This window comes from Trachemys scripta, chromosome 1 (genome assembly GCF_013100865.1).
Source record: "Trachemys scripta elegans isolate TJP31775 chromosome 1, CAS_Tse_1.0, whole genome shotgun sequence".
In the NCBI taxonomy this organism is placed as follows: domain Eukaryota; kingdom Metazoa; phylum Chordata; order Testudines; family Emydidae; genus Trachemys; species Trachemys scripta.
In genome coordinates this window covers 49,303,012-49,322,921 of record NC_048298.1, presented here as the reverse complement: position 1 = coordinate 49,322,921, position 19,910 = coordinate 49,303,012, and the positions used below count along the sequence as shown (strand labels likewise).

The 19,910-nt window shown below is 45.8% G+C and overlaps 1 protein-coding gene across 7 annotated transcripts in view; it reads right to left on the bottom strand.

Moving 5' to 3' along the window:
- IMMP2L (inner mitochondrial membrane peptidase subunit 2) overlaps window positions 1-3,133 on the bottom strand; it is an 854,519-nt gene extending 851,386 nt beyond the window's left edge. The window contains exon 1 of one of the 7 annotated variants that reach the window (XM_034769292.1): window positions 3,032-3,133. The gene's annotated coding sequence lies outside the window, so the exon portion shown is untranslated. Of the gene's footprint in view, window positions 1-2,247; window positions 2,492-2,518; window positions 2,703-2,943; window positions 2,959-3,031 lie in introns of those variants that run through there. The other 6 variants (XM_034769342.1, XM_034769352.1, XM_034769317.1 and 3 more) reach the window with 6 other exon arrangements.
- Between the last annotated feature and the right edge of the window lie 16,777 nt (window positions 3,134-19,910).

The following is a 19,910-nucleotide window of genomic DNA, read 5'->3' as shown; positions in this document are numbered from 1 at the left end:
GAAGGATACCTCAACATGACAGCATCTGGTCTCTTACTTGCTCTTTCTTCCTTTCCCCTCCAACTCTGGCTTTAAACACTTACTGGATTTTTTTCTGAGAGAGAAGTCAAACATGAAGAAGGAATCCTAACAGGGTAAGCGGCAGAGAAACTCAAAGGATGGGAGGGGTCCTGCTGTGACATAACAACTACTAGAGACTTGCTCCTGTCAGCAAGGAGGGGGAGTCAGATTAGTGGCAGGGTTGTTTTTAAATATATAGAACACTTCTGAAGTTCTCCCAAGGTTTTGTACCCTTTGGGATGTATTCTTAAAAATCCCACTTACAAATGCGATAAATTACAGCATGGTTTTACGAAGGGCAGATCGTGGCAAACGAATCTGATCTCCTTCTTTGAGAAAGTAACAGACTTATTAGATAAGGGAAACGCGGTGGACCTAATATACCTGGATTTCAGTAAAGCGTTTGATACAGTACCCCATGAGGAATTATTGGTTAAAATGAAAAACATGGGGATCGATATGAAAATCCAGAGGTGGATTAGGAATTGGTTAATGGGGAGAATGCAGCGGGTTGTATTAAAGGGTGAATTGTCGGGTTGGAGGGAGGTTACTAGTGGAGTGCCTCAAGGTTCGGTTTTGGGACCCATTCTATTTAATCTATTTATAACTGACCTCGGGATCGATTGCAAGAGTGGGCTGATAAAGTTTGCGGATGATACGAAGGTGGGAGGAGTTGCAAACTCGGAGGAGGATAGGGATATTCTGCAGGGAGACTTGAATGAGCTTGTGAATTGGAGTATCAGAAATAGGATGAAATTTAATAGTGAAAAGTGTAAGGTGATGCCCCTGGGGATGAATAATAACAATTTTAGTTACAAGATGGGGACGCATTGGTTAGAAGTAACGGAAGAGGAGAAGGACCTAGGGGTCCTTGTGGACCGCAGGATGACTATGAGTCGACAATGTGACGTGGCGGTGAAAAAAGCCAATGCGGTCTTGGGATGTATTAGGCGAGGTATATCTAGTAGGGATAGGGAGGTCCTGCTTCCGTTGTATAAGGCGCTGGTGAGACCTCATTTGGAGTACTGTGTGCAGTTCTGGTCTCCAATGTTTAAAAAAGATGAACTCAAACTGGAACGGGTGCAGAAAAGGGCGACTAAGATGATCAGAGGAATGGAAAATCTGTCGTATGAAAAGAGATTAGAGGAGCTTGGGTTGTTTAGTCTGACAAAGCGAAGGCTGAGGGGGGATATGATTGCTATATTCAAATATATCAGAGGGGTTAATACAAGGGAGGGAAAGGAATTATTCCAGCTTAGTACTAATGTGGACACGAGAACGAATGGATACAAACTGGCCGGGGGGAAGTTCAGGCTTGAAATTAGACGAAGGTTTCTGACCGTCAGAGGGGTGAAATATTGGAACGGCCTTCCGAGGGAAACGGTGGGGGCGACGGACCTGTCTGGTTTTAAGATTAAGTTGGATAAGTTTATGGAGGGAATGGTTTAATGGTAAAACATAGTAGCCAAGGAAAACCAAGCAATGGTACATGAATAGCATAATGGCCAACATGGGTCAGGCTAGAGACTCTTGCCTATATGCTCGGGGTATTACTGATCGCCAAATTTGGGGTCGGGAAGGAATTTTCCTCCAGGGTAGATTGGCTGAGCCTCTGGAGGTTTTTCGCCTTCCTCCGCAGCCTGGGGCAGGGATCACTAGCAGGAGGGTCTCAGCCGATTGAAGTCACTAAAACACAGGATTGGGGACTTCAACGGCAGAGTCCAGGGAAGGGTCTTGCGGCCTGCAGCATGCAGGGGGTCAGACCAGATGATCATAGTGGTCCCTTCTGACCTTAAAGTCTATGAGTCTATGACTTCCTATGAATTGGCTGTATACTCCAACAGGCTGCAGCAACACCACAATATGCTGGCAAGAAAGGAGGGGACCAGCACAAAAATGACCTCTCAAAGACGAGCAGTTTATCAGGGGTTCTCAAACTGGGGGTCACAAGGTTATGTGGGGGGGGGTCGCAAGCTGTCAGCCTCCACTCTGAACCCCGCTTTGCCTCCAGCATTTATAATGGTGTTAAACATATTTAAAAATGTTTTTAATTTATAAAGGGGTTTGCACTCAGAGGCTTGCTATGTGAAAGGGGTCACCAGTACAAAATTTGAGGACCACTGCAGTATATCGAAGATCACAGGCAACATGCCACTCCGACCGCTACTGTTTGATACACTGTAGCACCTGTGCTTCTGCCAGTGATTAGGATGAGCTGAGTCTCACCACCTGTAGTCGGATACTTTGCAAGACTCGCCTCCTCCTGAAGGTGTCTCCAGACCAGACAGGCCGCGCTCTCCAAATGTTCGCGGCAGACTAAACTTTCTGGTACGCTGTACAGGAGAAGAGGCCAATTTTGCTCGGGTTGGACTCGGTCCTTAAGAAAATTCTCCCGTGGCGCGTAGGTGGGAAATCACATAATAAAACCATTTGTCAAGACAATTTATTTCCAGGTCACCTTCTAAGCAGCGCCCCCGGTTCGTTACCCTCCCCCGCTGCCAGTAACGTGTAAGCGTGACGCTGGGTTGTTATTTCAATGCGCTTGCTAGTGCCTAGGAACGAGGGTGGGGGCCGTTGGGCTACAGCCGCTCCCGGGTTTCTGCCGCGGGACCACGCCGCCCCCCCGCCGCGGCGAGCGCTCGAACGGAGCGACCACCGCGCCTCGCCAAGGCGCTGTGAGCGCAGCTGAGTTGAGGGAGCGGCTTTCCCCAGTTATTACTATAGCCGCAGCGCCACGCGCCTCGCGGCCTCCTCCCTCTTGGGGCCCTTCCGCCACCGAATGTTCCCACCCGAAAGTCCCCTCGGGAACTCCGCTCCCTCCCCGCCTATCTAAAGGAACAAACAGCCCCCTCTGTGGCCGGCTTCCTGACTCCCCCCCCCCACTATGCGCGCCGCTGGCGGCCCAGAGTGTTCTGATCCCTCCAGGCTGCCGTCGCTTTCTTCGCCCTCATCGCCGCGGGGCGCCACTTACCGCAAGTTTTCAGCGCTCCCAGTTTGAACGAGCCACTGACGCGGGGCTGCGGGAACGCGCTCGTTACGTGCGCGTGACACGTGCCCTCCAGAGGGGTGGGGCCGCAGGGTTGGTGAACCGGCTATCCTCGCTCACGTGACTAGCACTGCGGTGCAGGTGCTGGTATCGCGCGGTAGCTGGAGAGGAGCGAGCAAGGGGCGAGGTGGAGTGCCCCTCAGTACAGGATGGGGACAGAGGCAGTCCCCAGCTAACTCTGCATCCTGGGGCCTGCCAACCCCACAGTTCCCCCCCAACAGGAAATCTGCTGCAGCCAGCAGGCTCCTGGTCAGCGCAGCCAGGAAAATGCGTGGCAGTGTAAGCAGAGGCTTGTTTATCCTGCCACACGCTTTGGCTCATGCTGTAGCAAACAGGACAGGCCCTTGCACTGCAGCATGCACCTGTGGAAAATATTTGGCTACAGGGGCTTTCGCTGATCTTGTCATTCAATTCCCATCATCAGGGCCGGATCCAGGGTTTTGGCTGCCCCAAGCAGACAAAACAAAAACAAAACAAACAAAAAAAGCCATGATAGCGATCTGCGGCGGCAATTCGGCGGGAGGTCCTTCGCTGCCAGGCGGAGTGAGGGACCGTCCGCCGAATACCTGGACGTGCCGCCCCTCTCCGGAGCAGCTGCCCCAAGCACCTGCTTGAGAAGCTGGTGGCTGGAACCGGCCCTGCCCATAATAGAGTATTCACATAGAATGCTCTCCTCATGTGCCTGTCCCCACACACCTGACAATGCCCTAGTGTGGCCAGCTGGCCAAACAGTTCAGGCTTACTATGAAGCAGAATTCGGGGTGGGTGTGTGTGGCAAGGGACCGAGCACGCAGCCAGAGCTCTCTATGTTTGCATATTACTGAGCTATTAGTGGTGGAGCAAATCACCACTGGCACAGCTCCTTTCCACATTTCAAAGCTATTAACCTTTTTGCAGGTGGCTCAGATCAAGCTGTAAGTCTTAGCCTCTTACCAGTAGTAGTGTATGACACCTTTGTTATAAGTTGTCACCAATATTTTTAATATAGTAAATAGTGCTTTTCTTCAGTAAACCTCCAAACACTTTGCAAGGAGTTAAGTATCATCCACATTTTACAGTTGTGGAAGGGAATGAACAGATAAATGGGTTTCTGGGAATAAAAGCCAGGCAGTAGGGGCATGTGCAAGGGAGGAACAAGCAATGGCATAGCCCCCCCCCCTCCCCAAATCAGTGGGGGTACCGAACTCCACCAGCATGAGGAGCGTGAGCTCCAGCCAGACTGGGGTGGGAGATGACAGCTCCTCCAGCCCTGAGGATGGGGGGAGGGACACGGGGGAAGAGAGACAGCTCCTCTGGCTGAGGGACACAGAAAGTTTCCCTCCAAAAGCAGCCAAATTTTTATTCCTGTGTACACCCCTGCCAGGTAGTGGCAGTACTTGGAATAAAACCCAGGTCTCCAGCATCCTCATCTAGTGTTCGTAGGGTTACCATGTGGCTAGTATTTGACCTGCCTGGGGTTTTTTTTATTGATTTGCCAGTTGCCTGAGAAATAATCTGCCAGGATATTGTTATGTGGGTCTAAAGATTTGCATTACTATCACAATACACTGGGATATCTAATATTAAAAGTTTCTGTGTCCATCTAAAGGTGCTGTAGTATTCCTTCCCACTGCTGCAATTTAAGCAATAACAGATCAAAACTGTTGAAAATACAGCAGCTGTCTGCCCACCAACACGCAAGTGCACCACATGTGTGTGTGCGCGCAACAGGATTCTGCATCACAGGAAAGTGAGGAGACTTGTGATGTTAATGTTAGCAATCTTATCTATATGTGTTATCTCTTTAGATACTATAAGTGGCGGTTAAAGCTGGGGGTTGGTGGGTTTCCAGAGTTGCCTTGTGGTTGGGGCTGCAGCAGGCTTGCCTTGGGGCGGGTGCCTTTTTTTTTTTTTTTTTTTGTGTGCATTTCAAAGGTGGTAACCCTAAATGTTACATCCAGTAGGTCAGCAGCTCTCAACTAGGGGTCAGCATCCCTCCGGGGTGCCATGAGCAGGTTTCAGACAATCCGCCAAAATAAACCAGAGAGCAGGGCCAGCATTAGACTCACTAAGGCCAAAGGCAGAAAGCCAAAGCCTGAGCCCCACTGCCTGGGACTGGAGCTGAAGCCAAAGCCTGAGCCCTACCCAAGTAACTCTGCTTTGTGGGGCCCCTTGTGGCGTGAGGTCCCGGGCAATTGCCTTGCTTGCTACCCCCACAACGCCTGCCCTGGATTTTAATCTACTGGATATGCAGAAAAACAATTGTTGGGGCACAGGTGGGCCATGAAGTTTTTATAGCATGTTGGGGGAGCCTCAGAACCAAAAAGGTTGAGAGCCTCTGCAGTAGGCTACACTGCCTCCCCTATTTCAACACTGTTTCTATTAAATAGCTGATTCAATACCGTGAACTGCCTGAATTGTCAGAGAATGAGGAAGACCTAAGCAACATACATTATACATAAATATGGATAGATATAGATATATATGCTAAAAATGAAGTGTGAGCATAGTTACTGCAGAAGGTACTGATCCTCCCCCCACTTCCACAGCAGGAGAGCTGTCCATTAAAGAACCGCTGGAAGCTTTAAAATATAAAATGCAAGCCTCTCTGGAAAGCAAATTTTAAATTCTTGATAATAAAGTGAAACCTTTTGTTTCATGTACCATGTGCTGGATAACATATTTCTAAAACTAAACCAGTTCTTTATTAAGAGAACTAGTTATAGCAGGAATCGGCAGCCTTTGGCACACAGCCTGTTAGGGAAATCCGCTGGCGGGTTGGGATGGTTTGTTTACCTGCAGCGTCCACAGGTTCGACCGATCGCAGCCCCCACTAGCTGCGTTCACCGTTCCAGGCCAATGGGGGCTGTGGGAAGCAAAGCGGGCTGAGAGATGTGCTGGACGCCGCTTCCCGCAGCTCCTATTCGCCTGAAATGGTGAACCGCAGCCAGTGGGAGCTGCGATCGGCCAAACCTGCGGACGCTGCAGGTAAACAAACGTCCTGGCCTGCCAGAAGATTTCCCTGATGGGTCGCGTGTCAAAGTTTGCCGATCCGTGAGTTATAGAGATGCTACAACTGCAATTAGCATTCAAGCCAGGCGCACAGAGACAAGCTCCCTGGTGCATCCTCCAAACTCTTCCCTCTTACAGTCTGCCCTGCTCCCTCCTATTTCCATGCTGGTTGCTATATCTTTCCTTTCAACAATTATTGTGTTTTTTATGCAAACATTTGGTGACATGCCCACTGTAGGGACATGACTTTATTGCCAGCCCCTTGCTGTCTGCTAGGTCTCAGAGTCTTTCAAATATGCTGGTCTTTGAAGCAGTCTCTTACTTCTTGTTTGTGTTATGACTACTGGTGGGGAAGTTGCATCCACCCTATTGCTATCTTCATTCTGTTGGATGGTGTCCTGTTGGTTCTCTTTATTGCTCTTGAGCCACATTTTTTCTGACTCTCCTACATCAGGCCAAATGATGGCTGAGGCTTTTTCTAAGTCCTCCTGGTCTTGGCCTTGTCTATCAGCTGTCTGCCAGTAGTACACCATTGTCCTCAGTTTCCTCTCCGGAGACTGTAGTTTAGCTGTCCGGAGACTGTAGCTTAGCTACCTCATATGACCTGTGTCCAACTTTAGTTTGGACTGTTGCCTTTTGCCATATCTTCGTGTGGCTATTTGATGGTTGGACCCAGACCTGTTCATCTGTGCATAGAAGCCTCAGGTCCTTGGCTTCTTTATTGTAGCGGGCTGCCTGCCTAGCTTGGCATTATCTTAACTGTTTCTGTACCCTGTCCATTGTCAGGTAGGGATCCTTTCCTCTGTCTGTTTTCCTTTGTCATCAGTCTCTTGCCGGTCTTTACTGCTGACTCTGCCTTCTCAGTGCTTTGTGGGTACCAAGGGAAGATATCTTGTGTTCAAGTTTCCATTTAGTACTGAACCGTTTTAATTCTGCTGTGATGTACTGTGGCCTACTGTCTGCATATAGCATGTCAGTTATGGCTAAGGCTACCTTTTAGTCACGGGTATTTTTAGTAAAAGTCATGGACAGGTCACGGGGGCAGTAAACAAAAATTCACAGCCTGTGCCCAGTCCATGACTTGTACTATATACCCCTAAGTAAATCTTGGGGGGGGGCAGCCCGGGGGTACCGCAGGTGCTCAGGGGGGCAGCCCAGAGGCATCATGGGTACTGGAGGGGAACCTGGGGGGCACTGCAGGTTGGGGGGGGCAGCAGCACGCAGCCCGGGACCCCTGCTGGTGCTGGGGTAGGGGGGAGGGTTGGCAGGGCTGATAGGCTCCCTACCTGGCTCCGTACCTCCCCGGAAGCTGCAACATCCCCTCCCTCAGCTCCTAGGAAGCAGTTGGGTGCCCAGACAGCAAATGTGAAAAATCAGGATGGAGGTGGGGGATAATAGGAGCCTATATAAGAAAAAGACCCAAAAATCGGGACTGTCCCTATAAAATCAGAATATCTGGTCACCCTAGGTCGAGGCGTAGCCAGGCAGTTCTGCCTCTGGTTGCAGGCACCGCCCCTGAAGCTTCCATTGGCCACAGTTCCTAACCAATGGGAGCTGCAGAGCCAGCACTCAGGGTGGAGGCAGTGCGCAGAGCTGCCTGGCCACGCCTCCACCTAGAAGCTGAGGGAGGGGGATGTTGCCACTTCTGGTGAGCCCCCCAATTAGTGTTCCCTCTAATTTTTCCCACCTATGGGCAGAATGAATTTTGTTATGTGCACCAATATGGAGGAGGTTTGGGAATTAATTGATAAACTTAACAGTAACAAGTCACCAAGACCAGATGGCATTCACCCAAGAGTTCTGAAAGAACTCAAATGTGAAATTGTGGAACTACTAACTGTGGTTTGTAACCTGTCCTTTAAATCAGCTTCTGTATTCAATGACTGGAAGATAGCTAATGTAATGCCAATATTTAAAAAAGACTCTAGAGGTGATCCGGGTAATTACAGACCGGTAAGTCTAACGTCAGTACCAGGCAAATTAGTTGAAACAATAGTAAAGAATAAAATTGTCAGACATATAGAAGAACATAAATTGGGCAAAAGTCAACATGGTTTCTGTAAAGGGAAATCACATCTTACTAATCTATTAGAGTTCTTTGAAGGAGTCAACAAATGTGTGGTCAAGGGGGATTCAGTGGACATAATGTACTTAGATTTCCGGAAGGCCTTTCTGGACAAGGTCCCTCACCAAAGGCTCTTACGTAAATTAAGTTGTCATGGGATAAGAGGGAAGATCCTTTCATGGATTGAGAACTGGTTAAAAGACAGGGAACAAAGGGTAGGAATAAATGGTAAATTTTCAGAATGGAGAGGGGTAACTATTGGTGTTCCCCAAGGGTCAGTCCTAGGACCAATCCTATTCAACTTATTCATAAATGATATGGAGAAAGTGGTAAACAGTGAGGTGGCAAAGTTTGCAGATGATACTAAACTGCTCAAGATAGTTAAGACCAAGACTCTGAAGAACTTCAAAAAGATCTCACAAAACTAAGAGATTGGGCAACAAAATGGCAAATGAAATTTAATGTGGATAAATGTAAAGTAATGCACACTGGAAAAAATAACCCCAACTATACATACAATATGATGGGGACTAATTTAGCTACAACTAATCAGGAAAGAGATGATGGAGTCATAGTGGATAGTTCTCTGAAGACATCCACTCAGTGTTTAGTGGCAGCCAAAAAAGCAAACAGGATGTTAGGAATCATTAAAAAGGGGATAGAGAATAAGACGGAGAATATCTTATTGTCCTTATATAAATCCATGGTATGCCCACATCTTGAATACGGGGTACAGATGTGGTCTATTCATCTCAAAAAAGATATACTGGCATTAGAAAAGGTTCAGAGAAGGCAACTAAAATGATTAGGGGTGTGGAACGGGTCCCATACGAGGAGGGATTAAAGAGCTTGGAAAAGAGGAGACTAAGGGGGGATATGATAGAGGTATATAAAATCATGAGTGGTGTGAAGAAAGTGAATAAGGAACAGTTATTTACTTGTTCCCATAATATAAGAACTAGGGGCCACCAAATGAAATTAATGGGCAGCAGGTTTAAAACAAATAAAAGGAAGTTATTCACACAGCGCACAGTCAACTTGTGGAACTCTTTGCCTGAGGAGGTTGTGAAGGCTAGGACTATAACAGGGTTTAAAAGAGAGCTGGATAAATTCATGGAGGTTAAGTCCATTAATGGCTATTAGCCAGGATGGGTAAGGAATGGTGTCCCTAGTCTCTGTTTGTCAGAGGGTGGAGATGGATGGCAGGAGAGAGATCCCTTGATCATTACTTGTTAGGTTCACTCCCTCTGGGACACCTGGCATTGGTCACTGTTGGTAGACAGGATACTGGGCTGGATGGACCTTTGGGCTGACCCCGTATGGCTATTCTTATGTTCTTATGGACGTGATGTCACATGTCACTTCCATATTGGTGCACATAACAAAATTCATGGGGGGGGGGCTGAGGGGTTTGGATTGTGGGAGGGGGCTCAGGGCTGAGGCAGAGGGTTGGGTTGTGGGGGATGAGGGTTCTGGTTGGGGGTGCAGGCTTTGGGGTGGGGCTGGAGATGCGGGGGTTTGGGGTGCAGGATGCCTCAGGGCTACAGTGGGGAGAGAGGACTCCCCCCAGTTCTCTCTCCCCGCAGCAGCACCTGAGCCCCCGAGGTAAGTGCCGCTGAGAGCCATTACCCCATCCCGTGCCCCAACCCCCTCCAGTACCCAAACTCCTGCTGCTGCTGAGGGAGGGGGACATGGTGGCCTGAGACTGCCCCAGCAGCAGCCTGTGTGACTGGCCCAGCAGCTGCCTGAGCTGCTCAGGTGGCCCCCTGGCCGGGCACACCGGTTGCTGCAGAATCACAGAGGTCATGGAATGTCATGGAATTCATGACTTCTGTGACCTCCATGACAAATGCGCAGCCTGAGTTATGGCGTACCTTGCAAAATGTGCCTACAGTTTTCTGTTCATAGTTCTTGCCTGAATGTCTGGTAGATAGACTACTCCAGCCCCTGGGAGGTGCTAATCTACTGTGAGCAGGTAGTTCCTGTCAGGTAAACAGGTCTGTTCCAACCTTTTTCCAGAGTCACATTGAGATTCCATTTGGTTGTAGAGTCTCCTGTTGTCAATCACTATGCCCTTTTCACACCTCATACTGAGCCATGTATGCTGTCACATTCATGCTGGCCAGGAGATACAATTCAGGGAGCCAGGGAGTGTTTTATTGCCTTTAACAACTGTGACAGAATATATCCCTGTGTCCCCTATTGTAATAATCTTTACAACGTATGCCTTGTGAGGTATCATTTGAAAACTCATAATTTGCTAATTATTGTCCTGGTAAAATATGTGTGGAAACATTGTATGTAAAGTTATAAAATTCCACTGTATGGTGTTACTAACACATGTTCCAACTCTGGGGAGTGACCAAACCAGTTCCTCATAGAAAAAGGGCAAGCTGACCCCTCAGCCAGCTGTAAACAAGGCCAATGGGCCATTACCTGCTAAGTGGCCATTCTTTGGCAGGATAAAGGGCAAAGGTGAAAAGTCTACATCTTAGCAAAGAAATAGCATGGCGTACCCTTCCACACAGACTGCCTGTCACCTTTACTACCAGCTGGAAATGGTTCTCAAAAAGGGGACCAGACTATAAAAAGAAGGGGCAGACACCCCAAGACACCCCTGTCTGTCTCTCTCTCACTCTCTGTCCATTGATTCAGTGCACAAGAAGGGACAAATGAAGCATCCATTAAACAGAAGAAGGGGTCATGGCCTAAGAAGTTTGGTCACTAAGACTGTTGAAAGCATGTGACGAGAAAAACTTTGCTTTGAATTTGACATAGTTTGTTAACTCAAGGACTGTGTTAAGATCTTACTTGGTAAATAAACAAAGTGTTGAATCAGAAATCAGTAAACCAAAATTGGTGTTGGAAACTAGGCCTCTGATATCATCTGGTCTGACTTGCATACACACAGACCATAGTACTTCCCTGAATTCATTACTCTTTGAACAAGAACATATCTTTTAGAAAAGCATACAAACTTGAATTAAAAATTGCCAGTGAGGAAGAGTCCACCACAACCTCTAGTAGTTGTTCTCAGGACCGGCCTTACATACGCGTGAAGTGGGCGAAGGCTGGGGGCACCATTATAAACAGGGCGCCTCCGAAGCAGGGGTGCCCCTCCCCCAAGGTCTGCCCCTCCCCCAAGGTCTGCGCCCCTCGGCTCCTGCCGCCTGCCTTGGCGCCACCCCTGCAGCTGCTCCTGGAAGCTTCCCGTCTGCTGGTAGGGGAGAGAAGGGGAGCCACTGTCAGGGTATCCCTCTGCCCATGTTCGCCATCTCCGCAGAGCAGGATATGTGTGTGTGGGGGGGCTCACCAAAAGAGGGATGGAGCTGCTGGCAGCTGCTGCTGTGTCTGAAGGAGCTTTCCTCCAGGCTAGTGAGTGCCGTTCTCTTAAAGGGGCAGCGGGCAGTCTCTCCCACCCTACCTAAGCTCACAAATTGTTTCTTCCACATTCACCCCCAACACCCCACAGCTACGATACTAATAGCAATGATGGAGTCAAATGTTAGTGAGTCACATACATGATTGTGATCAGTAAACATAAATGCCAAAATAATTAGAAAAATAAATTCCCTTTCTTAATAAAAGGGAAAAAAACCTTAATCACATAAGTTAAAATCATGTTTTTAGTGAAAAACAATTTACTAAAATAGAGTAGATCAGGGATTGGCAACCTTTGGCACGCAGCCCACCAAGGTAAGCCCCCTGGTGGGCTGGGCTAGTTTGTTTACCTGCCGCATCCGCAGGTTCGGCTGATCGCGGCTCCCACTGGCTGCCGTTCGCCGCTCCAGGCCAATGGGGGCTGCGGGGAGCGGCAGCCAGCACATCCCTCATCCCACACCACTTCCCGCAGCCCCCATTGGCCTAGGACAGCAAACCGCAGCCAGTGGAAGCTGCGATCGGCCGAACCTGTGGATGCAGCAAGTAAACAAACCGGCCCAGCCCGCCAGGGGGTTTACCCTGGCGAGCCGTGTGCCAAAGGTTGCCGATCCCTGGAGTAGATAATGGCAGTAACACAGAGTGTCTGTTAGAGAAAGTAAGCAGATTTTATTTATTTTTATTTACCTCTACTAAAGATCCTTTTTACACTATCAAACATGAGTTTCTGATATCTGTGTTAAAGCTCCAGAGCTGATACCTGAAGGCTTGGGATTGGGAATATCTTGCTGTATTATCTCCTAATTATTCACATATAAACTTTACACATAGCTTTAATTGAAGTTTGTATAAATTTTTTCTTTCTTTATATAACAATTAGATACAGTGCTCCTGTCAGCTAAGTCCTACGTTGTTATCTGCAAAAACCTTAGAGTTTTCAGGTGCCTAAGTAGTTCCTGGAATCATGGTTAAAACATCCTTCCCCTTTCCCCCCAAATCTGAAATGGCGCGCTGGTGAGCCAGGAGTGGCCAGATGGCTGCAAGAGGGCTGTGAGCTCTGGCAAGATGCAGCCCCCATGTGACAGCACAAAGCCCGTCTTGAGCCACATGCCGAGCATCAGGCATCACAAGCCAAAGCAGCAGCACAGAAAGGTGACAATACACCATATACCATACTACCCTTACTTTTGTGCTGCTGCTGGTGGTGGCGTTGCCTTCAGAGCTGAGTGCCCGGCCAGCACCCACCAGTATCAGGCCACTCTGCCAGTGCTTCATTTGTGCCAGGGCTGAACTGTAGCCTCTGGCATCTCTTTCAATACAAATTAAACAGTGGGGGAGGCAGTGGGGCCAGAGGTGATGGGAGGAGGGGATTGGGGAGCCCATGGGGGCCAGGTAGGGTGACCAGATGTCCCGATTTTATAGGGACAGTCCCGATTTTTGGGTCTTTTTCTTATATAGGCTCCTATTACCCCCCACTCCCATCCCGATTTTTCACATTTGCTGTCTGGTCACCCTAGGGCCAGGAATGATGGGAGGGGTGCCAAAATACAAGTTCACCCCAGGTGCCATTTTCCCTAAGGCCAGCCCTGGTTGTTCCAATGGTTAATTACCCTCATGGTTAAAAATTTGTACCTTATTTCCAGTCTTAAGCGTTCAGCTTCAATTTCCAGCCACTGGATCTTGTAAGCCCTTTTGTCTGCTAGATGGAAGAGCCCATTATCAAATTATGTTCCCTATGCACTTTTATACTTTTAAACTGCGATCAGATGCATTGAAATGTATATTTTTTTGTTTATGGCCAGTTTACTATCCAATCCAGGTCACTCTGAACCAGAGACCCATCCTCTTCACTATTTACCACTCTCCCAATTTTTGTGTCATCTGCCAACATTAAAAGAAATAATTTTATGTTTTCTTCCAGGTCATTTATAAAAATGTTAAATAGCATAGGGCCAAGAACTGATTCCTGCGGGACACCTCTAGAGACACTCCCAGTCAATTCTCCATTTACATTTTGAGACCTGTCAGTTAGCCAGTTTTTAATCCATTTAATGTGTACCACATTGATTTTGATCTTTCTAGGATTTTTTAATCAGAATGTTACATGGTACCAAGTCCTATGCATTACAGGAATCCCACTATATTACATCAGCACTATCACCTTTATCAACTTACCTTGTAATCTCATTTAAAAAAAAACCACAATTTTTTTTTTTTTTTTTTTTATAATGGAGATATCCCATCTCCTACAACTGGAAGGGACCTTGAAAGGTCATCAAGTCTAGCCCCCTGCCTTCACTAGCAGGACCAAGTACTGATTTTGCCCCAGATCCCCAAGTGGCCCCCTCAAGGATTGAACTCACAACCCTGGGTTTAACAGGCCAATGTTCAAACCACTGAGCTATCCCTCCCCCCTGAAACAATGTAGTGCCTGTGCTTAATTTGTGTTTTTGATTAAGTTAGTTGGACTGTATTTTTATTTTCTAAATAAATGTTGATTGGCATTAATTATATTACCTTCCTTTATTTATTTTTTTTTAATTAATTCCACTGTTTCCATGCTTGTGCTGCAAGGTTCATTTTATCTGAAATCCAGCATTACCAGTAGTCTGAGTCCCTCCATATTGCTTGTTTTCTCTGTATCTAGGTGTTGCTTTGTTTTCCTGTTAATAACACACTCTTGCTGTGGGTCTCACTAGACCAGGGGTCGGCAACCTGTGGCATGCATGCCAAAGGCGGCACACAAGCTGATTTTTACTGGCACACTGCTGCCAGCTCAGCCCGCTGCCAGCCTGGGTGAACGGAACCCCAGGCCGGCAGCGGGCTGAGCGAGGCCGGCGGCCAGGACTCTGGCTGGCAGGAGCCGGCGGACGGAACCCCAGACCGGCAGTGGGCTGAGCCACTCAGCTCGCTGCCAGTCTGGGGTTCTGTCCGCCGGTGTAGTGTATTAAATTTCTAGGAATGTGCTACTTGCAGAGCACCAGGACTGGCAGCTGTAAGTAGTACACCATAAGTAGCACATTCCTACGGGGAGAAATTTTAATGCATTGACCGCCCCCTCCCGGGACCCCCCACTCCTATCCGCCCCCCAGGACCCCATCCCCCATCCAAGTCCCCCTGCTCCCTGTCCCCTGACTGCCCCGATCCCTATCCACATCCCTAACCCCTGACAGCCCCCTCGGGACTCCTATGCCTATCCAACCACCCCTGTTCCCCGTCCCCTTACCATGCCCTTCAGAGCATCAGGACTGGCAGCCATAAGTAGTACACCGTAAGTAGCATATTCCTATGGGGAGCAATTTAATACACTACACCGGGCCCCATTCAGCCCGCTGACGGTCTGGAGTTCTCAAAGTATGTTCTCCCACCCCTTATCAAAAATTACACTACAATTAGCTTAAAAACTTGAAAACTTAAAAACTTTGTATATTACAGTAGTCGTTAAGTGTATAATGTTCATAAATACATAGCTTTGATGAAACAATGTAGTGCCTGTGCTTAATTTGTGTTTTTGATGATTTACCTCCTAAAAAAAATCTCACATGTCTCACACCCCCTGGTTAAGAACCACTGCACTAAACTGATAAGAACTGCATCTTCATTTAATTTTAAATGAAGCTTCTTAAACGTTTTAAAAATCTTGTTTACTTTACATACAACAATAGTTTAGTTATATAATATAGACTTATAGAGAGACCCCTTCTAAAAACATTAAAATGTATTACTGGCACGCGAAACCTTAAATTAGAGTGAATAAATGAAGACTTGGCACACCACTTCTGAAAGGTTGCTGACCCCTGCACTAGACTGACCATTACTACCATGTTTCATATGCCACACCCTGGGTAACAACATGAGAGGACTCCATGTTTCTAAACCTAAACTGGCTCTTTATTAAGAAAGCTATTTACTGAGCTACTGTGCACAAGATTGGCATCCTGGAGCTTCCTCCAACCTCTTCCCTTCTGCAATCTGTGCTCTTCCTTCCAAGTTCCACACAGGTTGTGTTGCTACAGTTTTGTCACTTAAGATCTCCACAAAGGGTGTTCTATGGTGAAAAATTGGAGACTTGTTTACAGAGTCTGGGGGCATGGGAAGGAAGAAATACAGAGAGACAAGATGGTGATAGACTCAGGATTTTGAAGGATTTTGTAAAACCAAAACCGAGACCATGTCAGCATATACAACAACTTGAAAATTAGGTGACACCTGTAAATCTTGGACTCCTATGAATTCTAGAAGCATCTCTCTGTGTGTGTCCTAACCAAGTGAGGGTGTTTGGTCAGGCAGGTATGTTTAATTTGTAAAATAAGTTGTTCAACTTTTAATAATATTTAAAACACTTGAGTAAAGCACATTAAACTTTGAATACTTTTCAAACATTTAATAATCAGTCTTTACAACACTCCATTGAGGTAGGTAAGCATTAATGTCCCAGTTTTACAGAGGGGGAGATGAAGGTAGATAAGGTAAGTAAGTCACCTAAAGCCTCAGAGGAATCAAAGTAAAGTGTTTGGGATCAGAAGTCAGGAGTCTGATTATTCTGACAATTGCATGCGAGTCCCTGAGTTCTAAACATAGCTCTGACACTGATTTTGCTGTAGTCCTGAGTCCCAGTATTGTGCTCATTCCCCATATCATCTTGCCTTCAAATTTTAAAAAAGCTTGATACTTATGTTTCACTTAAACCATTAAATATAAGCATCTGTGATTTTCTTCTGTTGTATTTCTCCACTTCTTTCCCTTTCCTCTCCATTCTGTGTTCTTTTCCCCCTCTACACCTTGCTTTTCCTCCTCAACTATCTTTCTATTTTGTTCTTCTTCAGTCTTTAAATCTTCCACTTTTCCTTTTCTTCCAATCCCTGTCTACCAATTGGTATCTTTTTATCATTTATTTATCCAGATATTGACAAAACATGAAATAAAAACCAAATGTATTTTTGAAGATTTTCTTTACAATTACTTACATGCTTAAACAGGGAGGGGTAAGTATTGCAGTCAAAATCTCCTCTTCCTTCTTTGAGAAACTGTTTTCTGGAGCCAGACTGAAAGAGGAAGGCAGTTTGATACAGAGATAGAGAAATTTTAACTTAAGAAGTGAAGATAAACATCAGAGGAGGAAAAAGTGAGGATGAGTAAAGAAAAGGAAAAACTCCAACAACTGGATAACTTTGTATATTTGGGATACAGTAAGTTTGGGGATAAGATTTTCCTTAGATATCAAATATCAGAGCATATAGGGCTTGAGTAGTGCTTCTATATTTTCATTCTACAGAACACTTGGCATGAGACATTCTCTTAGAGACCCAGCTGTCCTCTCAACATCCTAATTCTCCATGCTTGGCTCTCAGATTTCATTCCACCAACCACTCTAACTGCACAAACACAGCAGAATTTCAAAGTTGCTGAGCTAGAGAATTAGGATAGCAGAAAATTTAAATATCATTTCTCTAATAGGTTGTGTAACAGGGCACCCTTCATCCCCAACTGCCCCAGAAACCTCTCAGACTCTCTCCATTGAGTAGCAACTTCGTATGATTTATTTACATTCCCATCACCAATACAGTCCCATGCAGCAGTATTATGTATAGTGCTTTAACCCTTTCCTGCCAGGCCAGGGAGGAACAGAGGGTTCCCATCCTTGAGAGGTCTGAATACATTGGGCTCAGCTAGCCCTGGTTACTCCCTCTCTCCCCCTTGTACTTCTTTCCTGTGTCCTCCTTATACCCCACAGCTTATGGACTAACTGGCTTATCCAGCTTTCCAACGTGATCAGCCAATTAGCTTGCACATCCCCAATCATCCTTCTCCAGGAAGCTGATTGATCCTTCAGTGGCTCACCTGCTAGCTTCCAGCCCTCTGTCACAGATTAATTTAAACATATACATGCTTTCTATGAGTTATACCTGGAGCTATCCCACATGCAGTGTTTGTGGTAAATGAACTGTTTAACAGCGAGCAAGACCCTAATTAGAATTGCATTAAATTTCCATTATGAATGCTCAATCCATGAAAAACCTGCATGTTTTATGGGGGGAGGGCAGGGAGAAGAGGCAATGCTATGAAAATAATGCTCAAAGATTTGGGAATGTCATAGACAACCGGACATCCTTTCTGCCCTGTTTCTTCACACACTTTACCCTTACAGTAGTTATGACAGTGCCCTGAAAACTCCCTTCCTCACCAGACATTTTCAGGGCAGCAAGTCAGCACGTTTCCCGTACCTGGCATCTTCAGAAGATGATTTACTCCTTGCAATTTTAATTTTGGGAGAGAGCCAAAAAAGCAAGCCTCGACACTTACTGTCAAGGGAGTGGGCCACCTATGAACCATCTTCATTCAATAGGTGTAGGACAGGTCAACCCACGGTAGCCTTCTTCCTGTACATGTGTGGTACAGAGCTGGGTGAAAAATAATTTTTTAAATTTATTTGGCTCACAACTAAATATTTAATTTAAATTTCAACCATGTAAAGGGTTTTGATTTTTTAATAGTTAACAAATTTAAAACAAAAAGTAACTTCAAAACCAAAAATTCTAGATGTTTCATTTTGACATTTTCTTAAGAAACATTGTGAGTTTTTTGGAATTTTTGTGGGGGAGGTTTTTCTATATGAATAATTTGGTGAAGCTGATACAAATTCATGAAATGTTTTGGTGTTGCCAAATCTGAATTTTTTACCATAAAACTTTCACGCCACTCCCCAAAAAAATTCACCCAGCACTACTGGCAATAGCATTTAGTGTCTTCTTGCTGCTAAATGGAATATGAGGGGGAAACCAACCTCCCTAAAGATGTTTGCAAAAGAGAATAGTCTTACCTTGCCCATTCCCAAATTGGGGAAGGAGGAAAGAAGAAACACACAAAGGGTAATCAGCTGCATCCCTAAGGGAAAAATTTTCAAAAGTGATGAGTGATTTTGCATTGCTTCAATTTTTGAGTGCCTGGCCTGAAATATCTCAAAAGGGCCTAATTTTCAGAAGGTATTAAGAACTCAAAAAATCAGCTGAAAAATCAGTCCCCTTGATGGCATCTCAGTTTGGATTCCCTAAATAACTAGCCATGTTTGAAAATCTTGGCCTAGGTTGTAAGGTGGGGTGCAATTCACTGGTTCTGTAATGGAACTAAGCAACATCACTTCATTTACAGGGAGTTTTACAAGTTTCAGTCTAATGCAGTTTGAAATAGCCCATCCATTAAGTTCCGAAGCGCAGGAGCCTATTATCTCATCAGTTGTGCACATACAACTCCCATTGAAGTCAATGGGAGCGGTGTGTGTGTAATTGCCAGAATAATCAGGCCCCAGGGTCTTACATGGAAATGTCAACTAGCTAATTATTAGCAACACTTCTGATACCATTATAATCCAGAGTCAAAAACTTGCTTCCTTTAGAGAAGCAAAATCTGAGGTCTGATATAGCTAGTTCTGACAATTTGTCTTTTTTCAGTTTCCTGTCATCGAGAGACATCATATAAATGTAAAACTTAGTGAAATCATAAAAGCACTCACTCCAAAACCTAGAATCTTTTATGGAAGTGGCATGATGATAATTCAATGATATTTAAAATCATTGCTGAGGGCTGTGGGGCAATTTTGCTTTTGAAAGGAAAATGAGTTTAAGGACTCAACAGGAGGCAACATACTGTACATTGTGTGTTTTCTCTGTAGTGGTAACTAGACTGTCACTTAGGCCTATTGATGTGGATCACACCATAAATCAGAGAATCCTCTTAGCTTTTTCACTTCACTGTGACAGAATGCAAGGAGCTGTAAAAGCCCTTGACATTTCCTTTTACATTAGTAGGCAGGCTGTCTAAAACATCAAGGATGAAATTTATCAGGGATGTAAAGGTTCTCTCTTTTTTTTAAATCAAAGTTGGTGTTCCCATGGTTGAGTATTGGAAGAATGTACATATAAAATATGACATCAACCATGCCCAAATATAGTGAAAGACATCCAGCATTGCACTGCAGAATTGCAAAATGTGTGGGTATATAAATCCTGACTAAAGGCAGACATCAGCCCTACATAGTATAGTCCTGCTTCACAACTGAACTCAGAATGAAAGAAAATATTTTTGTCTCATCTAAGAGAAGCACATTGAATTCACGCGTTATTAGGACTAACACATAATGTACAACATAATCTCTATTATAGTTTTTGAAGACATTTGATATTCATTCAAAAATCCAAGAAAGCTTGAACGAATTCTTGTGTGACACCCAAAATCATAACTCCAACCAGGGATGCAATGGTGGGGAAGGAAGGCTGGGGGATTCAGCCTTCACCCTGCCAAGTCTCTGACTGGAGCTGGAAATTTGACTCAGTGTGACACACTGTACCCCATGTTCACCACTTTTATATGGCT